This window comes from Cinclus cinclus, unplaced genomic scaffold (genome assembly GCF_963662255.1).
Source record: "Cinclus cinclus unplaced genomic scaffold, bCinCin1.1 SCAFFOLD_49, whole genome shotgun sequence".
NCBI lineage: Eukaryota > Metazoa > Chordata > Aves > Passeriformes > Cinclidae > Cinclus > Cinclus cinclus.
In genome coordinates this window covers 1,087,996-1,105,393 of record NW_026912051.1, presented here as the reverse complement: position 1 = coordinate 1,105,393, position 17,398 = coordinate 1,087,996, and positions in this window count along the sequence as shown.

Sequence of the window (17,398 nt, the reverse complement as noted above, 5' to 3'; positions counted from 1 at the left end):
ATGTCATTTTGTAGGGCGCGTTTGGGCCTCCGATGGCAGCCAGGTTTGGAGGAGGGGGCAGCTTTGGTCTGGGAGGAATCCTCGTCCTTATGGAATTTTTGTAGCAAAAGCCCAGGACGGGACGCAGGCAAGTTGGTTTTGAAAGGAGTCACTTTTCCCAAAGAAGCCAAACTCAAGAGCCGACTTGGCAGGTGTCATTTTGTAGGGCGCGTTTGGGCCTCCGATGGCAGCCAGGTTTGGAGGAGGGGGCAGCTTTGGTCTGGGAGAAATCCTCGTCCTTATGGAATTTTTGTAGGCAAAAACCCCACATGGGCCGCAGGCAAGTTAGGCAAGTTGGCTTTGAAAGGAGGCACTTCCACCCAAGAAGCCAAACTCAAGAGCCCACTTGGCAGGTGTCATTTTGTAGGGCACGTTTGGGCCTCCGATGGCAGCCAGGTTTGGAGGAGGGGGCAGCTTTGGTCTGGGAGAAATCCTCGTCCTTCTGGAATTTTTGTAGGCAAAAGCCCTGCATGGGCCGCAGGCAAGTTGACTCCGAAAGGAGGCACTTTTCCCCAGGAAGCCAAACTCAAGAGCCCACTTGGCAGGTGTCATTTTGTAGGGCACGTTTGGGCCTCCGATGGCAGCCAGGTTTGGAGGAGGGGGCAGCTTTGGTCTGGGAGAAATCCTCGTCCTTCTGGAATTTTTGTAGGCAAAAGCCCTGCATGGGCCGCAGGCAAGTTGACTCCGAAAGGAGGCACTTTTCCCCAGGAAGCCAAACTCAAGAACCCTCAATGCAGGTGTCATTTGGTGGGGCGCGTTTGGGCCTCCGATGGCAGCCAGGTTTGGCGGAGGGGGCAGCTTTGGTCTGGGAGAAATCCTCGTCCTTCTGGAATTTTTGTAGGCAAAAGCCCTGCATGGGCCGCAGGCAAGTTGACTCCGAAAGGAGGCACTTTTCCCCAGGAAGCCAAACTCAAGAACCCTCAATGCAGGTGTCATTTTGTGGGGCGCGTTTGGGCCTCCGATGGCAGCCAGGTTTGGAGGAGGGGGCAGCTTTGGTCTGGGAGAAATCCTCGTCCTTATGGAATTTTTGTACTCAAAAGCCCAGGACGGGCCGCAGGCAAGTTAGGCAAGTTGGCTTTGAAAGGAGGCACTTTTCCCCAAGAAGCCAAACTCAAGAACCCACAATGCAGATGTCATTTTGTAGGGCGCGTTTGGGCCTCCGATGGCAGCCAGGTTTGGAGGAGGGGGCAGCTTTGTTCTGGGAGAAATCCTCGTCCTTATGGAATTTTTGTAGGCAAAAGCCCTGCATGGGCCGCCGGCAAGTTGACTCCGAAAGGAGGCAATTTTCCCCAAGAAGCCAAACTCAAGAGCCCACTTGGCAGGTGTCATTTTGTAGGGCGCGTTTGGGCCTCCGATGGCAGCCAGGTTTGGAGGAGGGGGCAGCTTTGGTCTGGGAGAAATCCTCGTCCTTATGGAATTTTTGTAGGCAAAACCCCTGCATGAGCCGCAGGCAAGTTGACTCCGAAAGGAGGCACTTTTCCCCAGAAAGCCAAACTCAAGAGCCCACTTGGCAGATGTCATTTTGTAGGGCGCGTTTGGGCCTCCGATGGCAGCCAGGTTTGGAGGAGGGGGCAGCTTTGGTCTGGGAGGAATCCTCGTCCTTATGGAATTTTTGTAGCAAAAGCCCAGGACGGGACGCAGGCAAGTTGGTTTTGAAAGGAGTCACTTTTCCCAAAGAAGCCAAACTCAAGAGCCGACTTGGCAGGTGTCATTTTGTAGGGCGCGTTTGGGCCTCCGATGGCAGCCAGGTTTGGAGGAGGGGGCAGCTTTGGTCTGGGAGAAATCCTCGTCCTTATGGAATTTTTGTAGGCAAAAACCCCACATGGGCCGCAGGCAAGTTAGGCAAGTTGGCTTTGAAAGGAGGCACTTCCACCCAAGAAGCCAAACTCAAGAGCCCACTTGGCAGGTGTCATTTTGTAGGGCACGTTTGGGCCTCCGATGGCAGCCAGGTTTGGAGGAGGGGGCAGCTTTGGTCTGGGAGAAATCCTCGTCCTTCTGGAATTTTTGTAGGCAAAAGCCCTGCATGGGCCGCAGGCAAGTTGACTCCAAAAGGAGGCACTTTTCCCCAGGAAGCCAAACTCAAGAGCCCACTTGGCAGGTGTCATTTTGTAGGGCACGTTTGGGCCTCCGATGGCAGCCAGGTTTGGAGGAGGGGGCAGCTTTGGTCTGGGAGAAATCCTCGTCCTTCTAGAATTTTTGTAGGCAAAAGCCCTGCATGGGCCGCAGGCAAGTTGACTCCGAAAGGAGGCACTTTTCCCCAGGAAGCCAAACTCAAGAACCCTCAATGCAGGTGTCATTTTGTGGGGCGCGTTTGGGCCTCCGATGGCAGCCAGGTTTGGAGGAGGGGGCAGCTTTGGTCTGGGAGAAATCCTCGTCCTTCTGGAATTTTTGGAGGCAAAAGCCCAGGACGGGCCGCAGGCAAGTTAGGCAAGTTGGCTTTGAAAGGAGGCACTTTTCCCCAAGAAGCCAAACTCAAGAGCCCACTTGGCAGATGTCATTTTGTAGGGCGTGTTTGGGCCTCTGATGGCAGCCAGGTTTGGAGGAGGGGGCAGCTTTGGTCTGGGAGAAATCCTCGTCCTTATGGAATTTTTGGAGGCAAAAGCCCAGCACAGGCCGCAGGCTAGTTAGGCAAGTTGGCTCCGAAAGGAGGCACTTTTCCCCAAGAAGCCAAACTCAAGAGCCCACTTGGCAGATGTCATTTTGTAGGGCGCGTTTGGGCCTCCGATGGCAGCCAGGTTTGGAGGAGGGGGCAGCTTTGGTCTGGGAGAAATCCTCGTCCTTATGGAATTTTTGTAGCAAAAGCCCTGCATGGGCCGCCGGCAAGTTGACTCCGAAAGGAGGCACTTTTCCCAAAGAAGCCAAACTCAAGAGCCCGCTTGGCAGATGTCATTTTGTAGGGCGCGTTTGGGCCTCCGATGGCAGCCAGGTTTGGCGGAGGGGGCAGCTTTGGTCTGGGAGGAATCCTCGTCCTTATGGAATTTTTGTAGCAAACGTCCGGGACGGGACGCAGGCAAGTTGGTTTTGAAAGGAGTGACTTTTCCCCAAGAAGCCAAACTCAAGAGCCCACTTGGCAGATGTCATTTTGTAGGGCGCGTTTGGGCCTCCGATGGCAGCCAGGTTTGGAGGAGGGAGCAGCTTTGGTCTGGGAGAAATCCTTGTCTTTCTGGAATTTTTGTAGGCAAAAGCCCAGGACGGGCCGCAGGCAAGTTAGGCAAGTTGGCTTTGAAAGGAGGCACTTTTCCCCAAGAAGCCAAACTCAAGAGCCCACTTGGCAGGTGTCATTTTGTAGGGCGCGTTTGGGCCTCCGATGGCAGCCAGGTTTGGAGGAGGGGGCAGCTTTGGTCTGGGAGAAATCCTCGTCCTTCTGGAATTTTTGTACTCAAAACCCAGGACGGGCCGCAGGCAAGTTGGCTTTGATAGGAGGCACTTCCACCCAAGAAGCCAAACTCAAGAGCCCACTTGGCAGATGTCATTTTGTAGGGTACGTTTGGGCCTCCGATGGCAGCCAGGTTTGGAGGAGGGGGCAGCTTTGGTCTGGGAGAAATCCTCGTCCTTATGGAATTTTTGTAGTCTAAAACCCAGCACGGGCTGCAGGCAAGTTGGCTTTGAAAGGAGTCACTTTTCCCCAAGAAGCCAAACTCAAGAGCCCACTTGGCAGATGTCATTTTGTAGGGCGCGTTTGGGCCTCTGATGGCAGCCAGGTTTGGAGGAGGGGGCAGCTTTGGTCTGGGAGAAATCCTCGTCCTTCTGGAATTTTTGTAGGCAAAAGCCCTGCATGGGCCGCAGGCAAGTTGACTCCGAAAGGAGGCACTTTTCCCCAGGAAGCCAAACTCAAGAACCCTCAATGCAGGTGTCATTTGGTGGGGCGCGTTTGGGCCTCCGATGGCAGCCAGGTTTGGAGGAGGGGGCAGCTTTGGTCTGGGAGAAATCCTCGTCCTTCTGGAATTTTTGTAGGCAAAAGCCCTGCATGGGCCGCAGGCAAGTTGACTCCGAAAGGAGGCACTTTTCCCCAGGAAGCCAAACTCAAGAACCCTCAATGCAGGTGTCATTTTGTGGGGCGCGTTTGGGCCTCCGATGGCAGCCAGGTTTGGAGGAGGGGGCAGCTTTGGTCTGGGAGAAATCCTCGTCCTTATGGAATTTTTGTACTCAAAAGCCCAGGACGGGCCGCAGGCAAGTTAGGCAAGTTGGCTTTGAAAGTAGGCACTTTTCCCCAAGAAGCCAAACTCAAGAACCCACAATGCAGATGTCATTTTGTAGGGCGCGTTTGGGCCTCCGATGGCAGCCAGGTTTGGAGGAGGGGGCAGCTTTGTTCTGGGAGAAATCCTCGTCCTTATGGAATTTTTGTAGGCAAAAGCCCTGCATGGGCCGCCGGCAAGTTGACTCCGAAAGGAGGCAATTTTCCCCAAGAAGCCAAACTCAAGAGCCCACTTGGCAGGTGTCATTTTGTAGGGCGCGTTTGGGCCTCCGATGGCAGCCAGGTTTGGAGGAGGGGGCAGCTTTGGTCTGGGAGAAATCCTCGTCCTTATGGAATTTTTGTAGGCAAAACCCCTGCATGAGCCGCAGGCAAGTTGACTCCGAAAGGAGGCACTTTTCCCCAGAAAGCCAAACTCAAGAGCCCACTTGGCAGATGTCATTTTGTAGGGCGCGTTTGGGCCTCCGATGGCAGCCAGGTTTGGAGGAGGGGGCAGCTTTGGTCTGGGAGGAATCCTCGTCCTTATGGAATTTTTGTAGCAAAAGCCCAGGACGGGACGCAGGCAAGTTGGTTTTGAAAGGAGTCACTTTTCCCAAAGAAGCCAAACTCAAGAGCCGACTTGGCAGGTGTCATTTTGTAGGGCGCGTTTGGGCCTCCGATGGCAGCCAGGTTTGGAGGAGGGGGCAGCTTTGGTCTGGGAGAAATCCTCGTCCTTATGGAATTTTTGTAGGCAAAAACCCCACATGGGCCGCAGGCAAGTTAGGCAAGTTGGCTTTGAAAGGAGGCACTTCCACCCAAGAAGCCAAACTCAAGAGCCCACTTGGCAGGTGTCATTTTGTAGGGCACGTTTGGGCCTCCGATGGCAGCCAGGTTTGGAGGAGGGGGCAGCTTTGGTCTGGGAGAAATCCTCGTCCTTCTGGAATTTTTGGAGGCAAAAGCCCTGCATGGGCCGCAGGCAAGTTGACTCCGAAAGGAGGCACTTTTCCCCAGGAAGCCAAACTCAAGAGCCCACTTGGCAGGTGTCATTTTGTAGGGCACGTTTGGGCCTCCGATGGCAGCCAGGTTTGGAGGAGGGGGCAGCTTTGGTCTGGGAGAAATCCTCGTCCTTCTGGAATTTTTGTAGGCAAAAGCCCTGCATGGGCCGCAGGCAAGTTGACTCCGAAAGGAGGCACTTTTCCCCAGGAAGCCAAACTCAAGAACCCTCAATGCAGGTGTCATTTTGTGGGGCGCGTTTGGGCCTCCGATGGCAGCCAGGTTTGGAGGAGGGGGCAGCTTTGGTCTGGGAGAAATCCTCGTCCTTCTGGAATTTTTGGAGGCAAAAGCCCAGGACGGGCCGCAGGCAAGTTAGGCAATTTGGCTCCGAAAGGAGGCACTTTTCCCCAAGAAGCCAAACTCAAGAGCCCACTTGGCAGATGTCATTTTGTAGGGCGCGTTTGGGCCTCTGATGGCAGCCAGGTTTGGAGGAGGGGGCAGCTTTGGTCTGGGAGAAATCCTCGTCCTTATGGAATTTTTGGAGGCAAAAGCCCAGCACAGGCCGCAGGCTAGTTAGGCAAGTTGGCTCCGAAAGGAGGCACTTTTCCCCAAGAAGCCAAACTCAAGAGCCCACTTGGCAGATGTCATTTTGTAGGGCGCGTTTGGGCCTCCGATGGCAGCCAGGTTTGGAGGAGGGGGCAGCTTTGGTCTGGGAGAAATCCTCGTCCTTATGGAATTTTTGTAGCAAAAGCCCTGCATGGGCCGCCGGCAAGTTGACTCCGAAAGGAGGCACTTTTCCCAAAGAAGCCAAACTCAAGAGCCCGCTTGGCAGATGTCATTTTGTAGGGCGCGTTTGGGCCTCCGATGGCAGCCAGGTTTGGCGGAGGGGGCAGCTTTGGTCTGGGAGGAATCCTCGTCCTTATGGAATTTTTGTAGCAAACGTCCGGGACGGGACGCAGGCAAGTTGGTTTTGAAAGGAGTGACTTTTCCCCAAGAAGCCAAACTCAAGAGCCCACTTGGCAGATGTCATTTTGTAGGGCGCGTTTGGGCCTCCGATGGCAGCCAGGTTTGGAGGAGGGAGCAGCTTTGGTCTGGGAGAAATCCTTGTCCTTCTGGAATTTTTGTAGGCAAAAGCCCAGGACGGGCCGCAGGCAAGTTAGGCAAGTTGGCTTTGAAAGGAGGCACTTTTCCCCAAGAAGCCAAACTCAAGAGCCCACTTGGCAGGTGTCATTTTGTAGGGCGCGTTTGGGCCTCCGATGGCAGCCAGGTTTGGAGGAGGGGGCAGCTTTGGTCTGGGAGAAATCCTCGTCCTTCTGGAATTTTTGTACTCAAAACCCAGGACGGGCCGCAGGCAAGTTGGCTTTGATAGGAGGCACTTCCACCCAAGAAGCCAAACTCAAGAGCCCACTTGGCAGATGTCATTTTGTAGGGTACGTTTGGGCCTCCGATGGCAGCCAGGTTTGGAGGAGGGGGCAGCTTTGGTCTGGGAGAAATCCTCGTCCTTATGGAAATTTGTAGTCTAAAACCCAGCACGGGCTGCAGGCAAGTTGGCTTTGAAAGGAGTCACTTTTCCCCAAGAAGCCAAACTCAAGAGCCCACTTGGCAGATGTCATTTTGTAGGGCGCGTTTGGGCCTCTGATGGCAGCCAGGTTTGGAGGAGGGGGCAGCTTTGGTCTGGGAGAAATCCTCGTCCTTATGGAATTTTTGGAGGCAAAAGCCCAGCACAGGCCGCAGGCTAGTTAGGCAAGTTGGCTCCGAAAGGAGGCACTTTTCCCCAAGAAGCCAAACTCAAGAGCCCACTTGGCAGATGTCATTTTGTAGGGCGCGTTTGGGCCTCCGATGGCAGCCAGGTTTGGAGGAGGGGGCAGCTTTGGTCTGGCAGAAATCCTCGTCCTTATGGAATTTTTGTAGCAAAAGCCCTGCCTGGGCCGCCGGCAAGTTGACTCCGAAAGGAGGCACTTTTCCCAAAGAAGCCAAACTCAAGAGCCCGCTTGGCAGATGTCATTTTGTAGGGCGCGTTTGGGCCTCCGATGGCAGCCAGGTTTGGCGGAGGGGGCAGCTTTGGTCTGGGAGGAATCCTCGTCCTTATGGAATTTTTGTAGCAAACGTCCGGGACGGGACGCTGGCAAGTTGGTTTTGAAAGGAGTCACTTTTCCCCAAGAAGCCAAACTCAAGAGCCCACTTGGCAGATGTCATTTTGTAGGGCGCGTTTGGGCCTCCGATGGCAGCCAGGTTTGGAGGAGGGAGCAGCTTTGGTCTGGGAGAAATCCTTGTCCTTCTGGAATTTTTGTAGGCAAAAGCCCAGGACGGGCCGCAGGCAAGTTAGGCAAGTTGGCTTTGAAAGGAGGCACTTTTCCCCAAGAAGCCAAACTCAAGAGCCCACTTGGCAGGTGTCATTTTGTAGGGCGCGTTTGGGCCTCCGATGGCAGCCAGGTTTGGAGGAGGGGGCAGCTTTGGTCTGGGAGAAATCCTCGTCCTTATGGAATTTTTGTAGGCAAAAGCCCAGGACGGGCCGCAGGCAAGTTGGCTTTGAAAGGAGGTATTTCCACCCAAGAAGCCAAACTCAAGAGCCCACTTGGCAGATGTCATTTTGTAGGGCACGTTTGGGCCTCCGATGGCAGCCAGGTTTGGAGGAGGGGGCAGCTTTGGTCTGGGAGAAATCCTCATACTTATGGAATTTTTGTAGGCAAAAGCCCAGGACGGGCCGCAGGCAAGTTGGCTTTGAAAGGAGGTACTTCCACCCAAGAAGCCAAACTCAAGAGCCCACTTGGCAGATGTCATTTTGTAGGGCGCGTTTGGGCCTCCGATGGCAGCCAGGTTTGGAGGAGGGGGCAGCATTGGTCTGGGAGAAATCCTCGTCCTTATGGAATTTTTGTAGCAAAAGCCCGGGACGGGACGCAGGCAAGTTGGTTTTGAAAGGAGTCACTTTTCCCCAAGAAGCCAAACTCAAGAGCCCACTTGGCAGGTGTCATTTTGTAGGGCGCGTTTGGGCCTCCGATGGCAGCCAGGTTTGGAGGAGGGGGCAGCTTTGGTCTGGGAGAAATCCTCGTCCTTATGGAATTTTTGTAGTCAAAAGCCCAGGACGGGCCGCAGGCAAGTTAGGCAAGTTGGCTCCGAAAGGAGGCACTTTTCCCCAAGAAGCCAAACTCAAGAACCCACAATGCAGATGTCATTTTGTAGGGCGCGTTTGGGCCTCCGATGGCAGCCAGGTTTGGAGGAGGGGGCAGCTTTGTTCTGGGAGAAATCCTTGTCCTTATGGAATTTTTGTAGGCAAAAGCCCTGCATGGGCCGCCGGCAAGTTGACTCCGAAAGGAGGCAATTTTCCCCAAGAAGCCAAACTCAAGAGCCCACTTGGCAGGTGTCATTTTGTAGGGCGCGTTTGGGCCTCCGATGGCAGCCAGGTTTGGAGGAGGGGGCAGCTTTGGTCTGGGAGAAATCCTCGTCCTTATGGAATTTTTGTAGGCAAAACCCCTGCATGAGCCGCAGGCAAGTTGACTCCGAAAGGAGGCACTTTTCCCCAGAAAGCCAAACTCAAGAGCCCACTTGGCAGATGTCATTTTGTAGGGCGCGTTTGGGCCTCCGATGGCAGCCAGGTTTGGAGGAGGGGGCAGCTTTGGTCTGGGAGGAATCCTCGTCCTTATGGAATTTTTGTAGCAAAAGCCCAGGACGGGACGCAGGCAAGTTGGTTTTGAAAGGAGTCACTTTTCCCCAAGAAGCCAAACTCAAGAGCCGACTTGGCAGGTGTCATTTTGTAGGGCGCGTTTGGGCCTCCGATGTCAGCCAGGTTTGGAGGAGGGGGCAGCTTTGGTCTGGGAGAAATCCTCGTCCTTATGGAATTTTTGTAGGCAAAAACCCCACATGGGCCGCAGGCAAGTTAGGCAAGTTGGCTTTGAAAGGAGGCACTTCCACCCAAGAAGCCAAACTCAAGAGCCCACTTGGCAGGTGTCATTTTGTAGGGCACGTTTGGGCCTCCGATGGCAGCCAGGTTTGGAGGAGGGAGCAGCTTTGGTCTGGGAGAAATCCTCGTCCTTCTGGAATTTTTGTAGGCAAAAGCCCTGCATGGGCCGCAGGCAAGTTGACTCCGAAAGGAGGCACTTTTCCCCAGGAAGCCAAACTCAAGAACCCTCAATGCAGGTGTCATTTTGTGGGGCGCGTTTGGGCCTCCGATGGCAGCCAGGTTTGGAGGAGGGGGCAGCTTTGGTCTGGGAGAAATCCTCGTCCTTCTAGAATTTTTGGAGGCAAAAGCCCAGCACGGGCCGCAGGCAAGTTAGGCAATTTGGCTCCGAAAGGAGGCACTTTTCCCCAAGAAGCCAAACTCAAGAGCCCACTTGGCAGATGTCTTTTTGTAGGGCGCGTTTGGGCCTCCGATGGCAGCCAGGTTTGTAGGAGGGGGCAGCTTTGGTCTGGGAGAAATCCTCGTCCTTATGGAATTTTTGTAGGCAAAAGCCCAGCACAGGCCGCAGGCTAGTTAGGCAAGTTGGCTCCGAAAGGAGGCACTTTTCCCCAAGAAGCCAAACTCAAGAGCCCACTTGGCAGGTGTCATTTTGTAGGGCACGTTTGGGCCTCCGATGGCAGCCAGGTTTGGAGGAGGGGGCAGCTTTGGTCTGGGAGAAATCCTCGTCTTTATGGAATTTTTGGAGGCAAAAGCCCTGCATTGGCCGCCGGCAAGTTGACTCCGAAAGGAGGCACTTTTCCCCAAGAAGCCAAACTCAAGAGCCCGCTTGGCAGATGTCATTTTGTAGGGCGCGTTTGGGCCTCCGATGGCAGCCAGGTTTGGCGGAGGGGGCAGCTTTGGTCTGGGAGGAATCCTCGTCCTTATGGAATTTTTGTAGCAAACGTCCGGGACGGGACGCAGGCAAGTTGGTTTTGAAAGGAGTCACTTTTCCCCAAGAAGCCAAACTCAAGAGCCCACTTGGCAGATGTCATTTTGTAGGGCGCGTTTGGGCCTCCGATGGCAGCCAGGTTTGGAGGAGGGAGCAGCTTTGGTCTGGGAGAAATCCTTGTCCTTCTGGAATTTTTGTAGGCAAAAGCCCAGGACGGGCCGCAGGCAAGTTAGGCAAGTTGGCTTTGAAAGGAGGCACTTTTCCCCAAGAAGCCAAACTCAAGAGCCCACTTGGCAGGTGTCATTTTGTAGGGCGCGTTTGGGCCTCCGATGGCAGCCAGGTTTGGAGGAGGGGGCAGCTTTGGTCTGGGAGAAATCCTCGTCCTTATGGAATTTTTGTACTCAAAAGCCCAGGACGGGCCGCAGGCAAGTTAGGCAAGTTGGCTCCGAAAGGAGGCACTTTTCCCCAAGAAGCCAAACTCAAGAACCCACAATGCAGATGTCATTTTGTAGGGCGCGTTTGGGCCTCCGATGGCAGCCAGGTTTGGAGGAGGGGGCAGCTTTGTTCTGGGAGAAATCCTCGTCCTTATGGAATTTTTGTAGGCAAAAGCCCTGCATGGGCCGCCGGCAAGTTGACTCCGAAAGGAGGCAATTTTCCCCAAGAAGCCAAACTCAAGAGCCCACTTGGCAGGTGTCATTTTGTAGGGCGCGTTTGGGCCTCCGATGGCAGCCAGGTTTGGAGGAGGGGGCAGCTTTGGTCTGGGAGAAATCCTCGTCCTTATGGAATTTTTGGAGGCAAAACCCCTGCATGAGCCGCAGGCAAGTTGACTCCGAAAGGAGGCACTTTTCCCCAGAAAGCCAAACTCAAGAGCCCACTTGGCAGATGTCATTTTGTAGGGCACGTTTGGGCCTCCGATGGCAGCCAGGTTTGGAGGAGGGGGCAGCTTTGGTCTGGGAGGAATCCTCGTCCTTATGGAATTTTTGTAGCAAAAGCCCAGGACGGGACGCAGGCAAGTTGGTTTTGAAAGGAGTCACTTTTCCCCAAGAAGCCAAACTCAAGAGCCGACTTGGCAGGTGTCATTTTGTAGGGCGCGTTTGGGCCTCCGATGGCAGCCAGGTTTGGAGGAGGGGGCAGCTTTGGTCTGGGAGAAATCCTCGTCCTTATGGAATTTTTGTAGCAAAAGCCCAGGACGGGACGCAGGCAAGTTGGTTTTGAAAGGAGTCACTTGTCCCCAAGAAGCCAAACTCAAGAGCCGACTTGGCAGGTGTCATTTTGTAGGGCGCGTTTGGGCCTCCGATGGCAGCCAGGTTTGGAGGAGGGGGCAGCTTTGGTCTGGGAGAAATCCTCGTCCTTATGGAATTTTTGGAGGCAAAAACCCCACATGGGCCGCAGGCAAGTTAGGCAAGTTGACTCCGAAAGGAGGAACTTTTCCCCAAGAAGCCAAACTCAAGAACCCTCAATGCAGATGTCATTTTGTGGGGCGCGTTTGGGCCTCCGATGGCAGCCAGGTTTGGAGGAGGGGGCAGCTTTGGTCTGGGAGAAATCCTCGTCCTTATGGAATTTTTGTAGTCTGAAGCCCAGTACGGGCCGCAGGCTAGTTAGGCAAGTTGGCTTTGAAAGGAGGCACTTTTCCCCAAGAAGCCAAACTCAAGAGCCCACTTGGCAGATGTCATTTTGTAGGGCGCGTTTGGGCCTCCGATGGCAGCCAGGTTTGGAGGAGGGGGCAGCTTTGGTCTGGGAGAAATCCTCGTCCTTATGGAATTTTTGGAGGCAAAAGCCCAGGACGGGCCGCAGGCAGTTTGCTTTGAAAAGAGGCACTTCCACCCAAGAAGCCAAACTCAAGAGCCCACTTGGCAGGTGTCATTTTGTAGGGCACGTTTGGGCCTCCGATGGCAGCCAGGTTTGGAGGAGGGGGCAGCTTTGGTCTGGGAGAAATCCTCGTCCTTCTGGAATTTTTGTAGGCAAAAGCCCTGCATGGGCCGCAGGCAAGTTGACTCCGAAAGGAGGCACTTTTCCCCAGGAAGCCAAACTCAAGAACCCTCAATGCAGGTGTCATTTGGTGGGGCGCGTTTGGGCCTCCGATGGCAGCCAGGTTTGGCGGAGGGGGCAGCTTTGGTCTGGGAGAAATCCTCGTCCTTCTGGAATTTTTGTAGGCAAAAGCCCTGCATGGGCCGCAGGCAAGTTGACTCCGAAAGGAGGCACTTTTCCCCAGGAAGCCAAACTCAAGAACCCTCAATGCAGGTGTCATTTTGTGGGGCGCGTTTGGGCCTCCGATGGCAGCCAGGTTTGGAGGAGGGGGCAGCTTTGGTCTGGGAGAAATCCTCGTCCTTATGGAATTTTTGTACTCAAAAGCCCAGGACGGGCCGCAGGCGAGTTAGGCAAGTTGGCTTTGAAAGGAGGCACTTTTCCCCAAGAAGCCAAACTCAAGAACCCACAATGCAGATGTCATTTTGTAGGGCGCGTTTGGGCCTCCGATGGCAGCCAGGTTTGGAGGAGGGGGCAGCTTTGTTCTGGGAGAAATCCTCGTCCTTATGGAATTTTTGTAGGCAAAAGCCCTGCATGGGCCGCCGGCAAGTAGACTCCGAAAGGAGGCAATTTTCCCCAAGAAGCCAAACTCAAGAGCCCACTTGGCAGGTGTCATTTTGTAGGGCGCGTTTGGGCCTCCGATGGCAGCCAGGTTTGGAGGAGGGGGCAGCTTTGGTCTGGGAGAAATCCTCGTCCTTATGGAATTTTTGTAGGCAAAACCCCTGCATGAGCCGCAGGCAAGTTGACTCCGAAAGGAGGCACTTTTCCCCAGAAAGCCAAACTCAAGAGCCCACTTGGCAGATGTCATTTTGTAGGGCGCGTTTGGGCCTCCGATGGCAGCCAGGTTTGGAGGAGGGGGCAGCTTTGGTCTGGGAGGAATCCTCGTCCTTATGGAATTTTTGTAGCAAAAGCCCAGGACGGGACGCAGGCAAGTTGGTTTTGAAAGGAGTCACTTTTCCCAAAGAAGCCAAACTCAAGAGCCGACTTGGCAGGTGTCATTTTGTAGGGCGCGTTTGGGCCTCCGATGGCAGCCAGGTTTGGAGGAGGGGGCAGCTTTGGTCTGGGAGAAATCCTCGTCCTTATGGAATTTTTGTAGGCAAAAACCCCACATGGGCCGCAGGCAAGTTAGGCAAGTTGGCTTTGAAAGGAGGCACTTCCACCCAAGAAGCCAAACTCAAGAGCCCACTTGGCAGGTGTCATTTTGTAGGGCACGTTTGGGCCTCCGATGGCAGCCAGGTTTGGAGGAGGGGGCAGCTTTGGTCTGGGAGAAATCCTCGTCCTTCTGGAATTTTTGTAGGCAAAAGCCCTGCATGGGCCGCAGGCAAGTTGACTCCGAAAGGAGGCACTTTTCCCCAGGAAGCCAAACTCAAGAGCCCACTTGGCAGGTGTCATTTTGTAGGGCACGTTTGGGCCTCCGATGGCAGCCAGGTTTGGAGGAGGGGGCAGCTTTGGTCTGGGAGAAATCCTCGTCCTTCTGGAATTTTTGTAGGCAAAAGCCCTGCATGGGCCGCAGGCAAGTTGACTCCGAAAGGAGGCACTTTACCCCAGGAAGCCAAACTCAAGAACCCTCAATGCAGGTGTCATTTGGTGGGGCGCGTTTGGGCCTCCGATGGCAGCCAGGTTTGGCGGAGGGGGCAGCTTTGGTCTGGGAGAAATCCTCGTCCTTCTGGAATTTTTGTAGGCAAAAGCCCTGCATGGGCCGCAGGCAAGTTGACTCCGAAAGGAGGCACTTTTCCCCAGGAAGCCAAACTCAAGAACCCTCAATGCAGGTGTCATTTTGTGGGGCGCGTTTGGGCCTCCGATGGCAGCCAGGTTTGGAGGAGGGGGCAGCTTTGGTCTGGGAGAAATCCTCGTCCTTATGGAATTTTTGTACTCAAAAGCCCAGGACGGGCCGCAGGCAAGTTAGGCAAGTTGGCTTTGAAAGGAGGCACTTTTCCCCAAGAAGCCAAACTCAAGAACCCACAATGCAGATGTCATTTTGTAGGGCGCGTTTGGGCCTCCGATGGCAGCCAGGTTTGGAGGAGGGGGCAGCTTTGTTCTGGGAGAAATCCTCGTCCTTATGGAATTTTTGTAGGCAAAAGCCCTGCATGGGCCGCCGGCAAGTTGACTCCGAAAGGAGGCAATTTTCCCCAAGAAGCCAAACTCAAGAGCCCACTTGGCAGGTGTCATTTTGTAGGGCGCGTTTGGGCCTCCGATGGCAGCCAGGTTTGGAGGAGGGGGCAGCTTTGGTCTGGGAGAAATCCTCGTCCTTATGGAATTTTTGTAGGCAAAACCCCTGCATGAGCCGCAGGCAAGTTGACTCCGAAAGGAGGCACTTTTCCCCAGAAAGCCAAACTCAAGAGCCCACTTGGCAGATGTCATTTTGTAGGGCGCGTTTGGGCCTCCGATGGCAGCCAGGTTTGGAGGAGGGGGCAGCTTTGGTCTGGGAGGAATCCTCGTCCTTATGGAATTTTTGTAGCAAAAGCCCAGGACGGGACGCAGGCAAGTTGGTTTTGAAAGGAGTCACTTTTCCCAAAGAAGCCAAACTCAAGAGCCGACTTGGCAGGTGTCATTTTGTAGGGCGCGTTTGGGCCTCCGATGGCAGCCAGGTTTGGAGGAGGGGGCAGCTTTGGTCTGGGAGAAATCCTCGTCCTTATGGAATTTTTGTAGGCAAAAACCCCACATGGGCCGCAGGCAAGTTAGGCAAGTTGGCTTTGAAAGGAGGCACTTCCACCCAAGAAGCCAAACTCAAGAGCCCACTTGGCAGGTGTCATTTTGTAGGGCACGTTTGGGCCTCCGATGGCAGCCAGGTTTGGAGGAGGGGGCAGCTTTGGTCTGGGAGAAATCCTCGTCCTTCTGGAATTTTTGTAGGCAAAAGCCCTGCATGGGCCGCAGGCAAGTTGACTCCGAAAGGAGGCACTTTTCCCCAGGAAGCCAAACTCAAGAGCCCACTTGGCAGGTGTCATTTTGTAGGGCACGTTTGGGCCTCCGATGGCAGCCAGGTTTGGAGGAGGGGGCAGCTTTGGTCTGGGAGAAATCCTCGTCCTTCTGGAATTTTTGTAGGCAAAAGCCCTGCATGGGCCGCAGGCAAGTTGACTCCGAAAGGAGGCACTTTTCCCCAGGAAGCCAAACTCAAGAACCCTCAATGCAGGTGTCATTTTGTGGGGCGCGTTTGGGCCTCCGATGGCAGCCAGGTTTGGAGGAGGGGGCAGCTTTGGTCTGGGAGAAATCCTCGTCCTTCTGGAATTTTTGGAGGCAAAAGCCCAGGACGGGCCGCAGGCAAGTTAGGCAAGTTGGCTTTGAAAGGAGGCACTTTTCCCCAAGAAGCCAAACTCAAGAGCCCACTTGGCAGATGTCATTTTGTAGGGCGCGTTTGGGCCTCTGATGGCAGCCAGGTTTGGAGGAGGGGGCAGCTTTGGTCTGGGAGAAATCCTCGTCCTTATGGAATTTTTGGAGGCAAAAGCCCAGCACAGGCCGCAGGCTAGTTAGGCAAGTTGGCTCCGAAAGGAGGCACTTTTGCCCAAGAAGCCAAACTCAAGAGCCCACTTGGCAGATGTCATTTTGTAGGGCGCGTTTGGGCCTCCGATGGCAGCCAGGTTTGGAGGAGGGGGCAGCTTTGGTCTGGGAGAAATCCTCGTCCTTATGGAATTTTTGTAGCAAAAGCCCTGCATGGGCCGCCGGCAAGTTGACTCCGAAAGGAGGCACTTTTCCCCAGGAAGCCAAACTCAAGAGCCCGCTTGGCAGATGTCATTTTGTAGGGCGCGTTTGGGCCTCCGATGGCAGCCAGGTTTGGCGGAGGGGGCAGCTTTGGTCTGGGAGGAATCCTCGTCCTTATGGAATTTTTGTAGCAAACGTCCGGGACGGGACGCAGGCAAGTTGGTTTTGAAAGGAGTGACTTTTCCCCAAGAAGCCAAACTCAAGAGCCCACTTGGCAGATGTCATTTTGTAGGGCGCGTTTGGGCCTCCGATGGCAGCCAGGTTTGGAGGAGGGAGCAGCTTTGGTCTGGGAGAAATCCTTGTCCTTCTGGAATTTTTGTAGGCAAAAGCCCAGGACGGGCCGCAGGCAAGTTAGGCAAGTTGGCTTTGAAAGGAGGCACTTTTCCCCAAGAAGCCATACTCAAGAGCCCACTTGGCAGGTGTCATTTTGTAGGGCGCGTTTGGGCCTCCGATGGCAGCCAGGTTTGGAGGAGGGGGCAGCTTTGGTCTGGGAGAAATCCTCGTCCTTCTGGAATTTTTGTACTCAAAACCCAGGACGGGCCGCAGGCAAGTTGGCTTTGATAGGAGGCACTTCCACCCAAGAAGCCAAACTCAAGAGCCCACTTGGCAGATGTCATTTTGTAGGGTACTTTTGGGCCTCCGATGGCAGCCAGGTTTGGAGGAGGGGGCAGCTTTGGTCTGGGAGAAATCCTCGTCCTTATGGAATTTTTGTAGTCTAAAACCCAGCACGGGCTGCAGGCAAGTTGGCTTTGAAAGGAGTCACTTTTCCCCAAGAAGCCAAACTCAAGAGCCCACTTGGCAGATGTCATTTTGTAGGGCGCGTTTGGGCCTCTGATGGCAGCCAGGTTTGGAGGAGGGGGCAGCTTTGGTCTGGGAGAAATCCTCGTCCTTATGGAATTTTTGGAGGCAAAAGCCCAGCACAGGCCGCAGGCTAGTTAGGCAAGTTGGCTCCAAAAGGAGGCACTTTTCCCCAAGAAGCCAAACTCAAGAGCCCACTTGGCAGATGTCCTTTTGTAGGGCGCGTTTGGGCCTCCGATGGCAGCCAGGTTTGGAGGAGGGGGCAGCTTTGGTCTGGCAGAAATCCTCGTCCTTATGGAATTTTTGTAGCAAAAGCCCTGCATGGGCCGCCGGCAAGTTGACTCCGAAAGGAGGCACTTTTCCCAAAGAAGCCAAACTCAAGAGCCCGCTTGGCAGATGTCATTTTGTAGGGCGCGTTTGGGCCTCCGATGGCAGCCAGGTTTGGCGGAGGGGGCAGCTTTGGTCTGGGAGGAATCCTCGTCCTTATGGAATTTTTGTAGCAAACGTCCGGGACGGGACGCAGGCAAGTTGGTTTTGAAAGGAGTCACTTTTCCCCAAGAAGCCAAACTCAAGAGCCCACTTGGCAGATGTCATTTTGTAGGGCGCGTTTGGGCCTCCGATGGCAGCCAGGTTTGGAGGAGGGAGCAGCTTTGGTCTGGGAGAAATCCTCGTCCTTATGGAATTTTTGTAGGCAAAAACCCCACATGGGCCGCAGGCAAGTTAGGCAAGTTGGCTTTGAAAGGAGGCACTTCCACCCAAGAAGCCAAACTCAAGAGCCCACTTGGCAGGTGTCATTTTGTAGGGCACGTTTGGGCCTCCGATGGCAGCCAGGTTTGGAGGAGGGGGCAGCTTT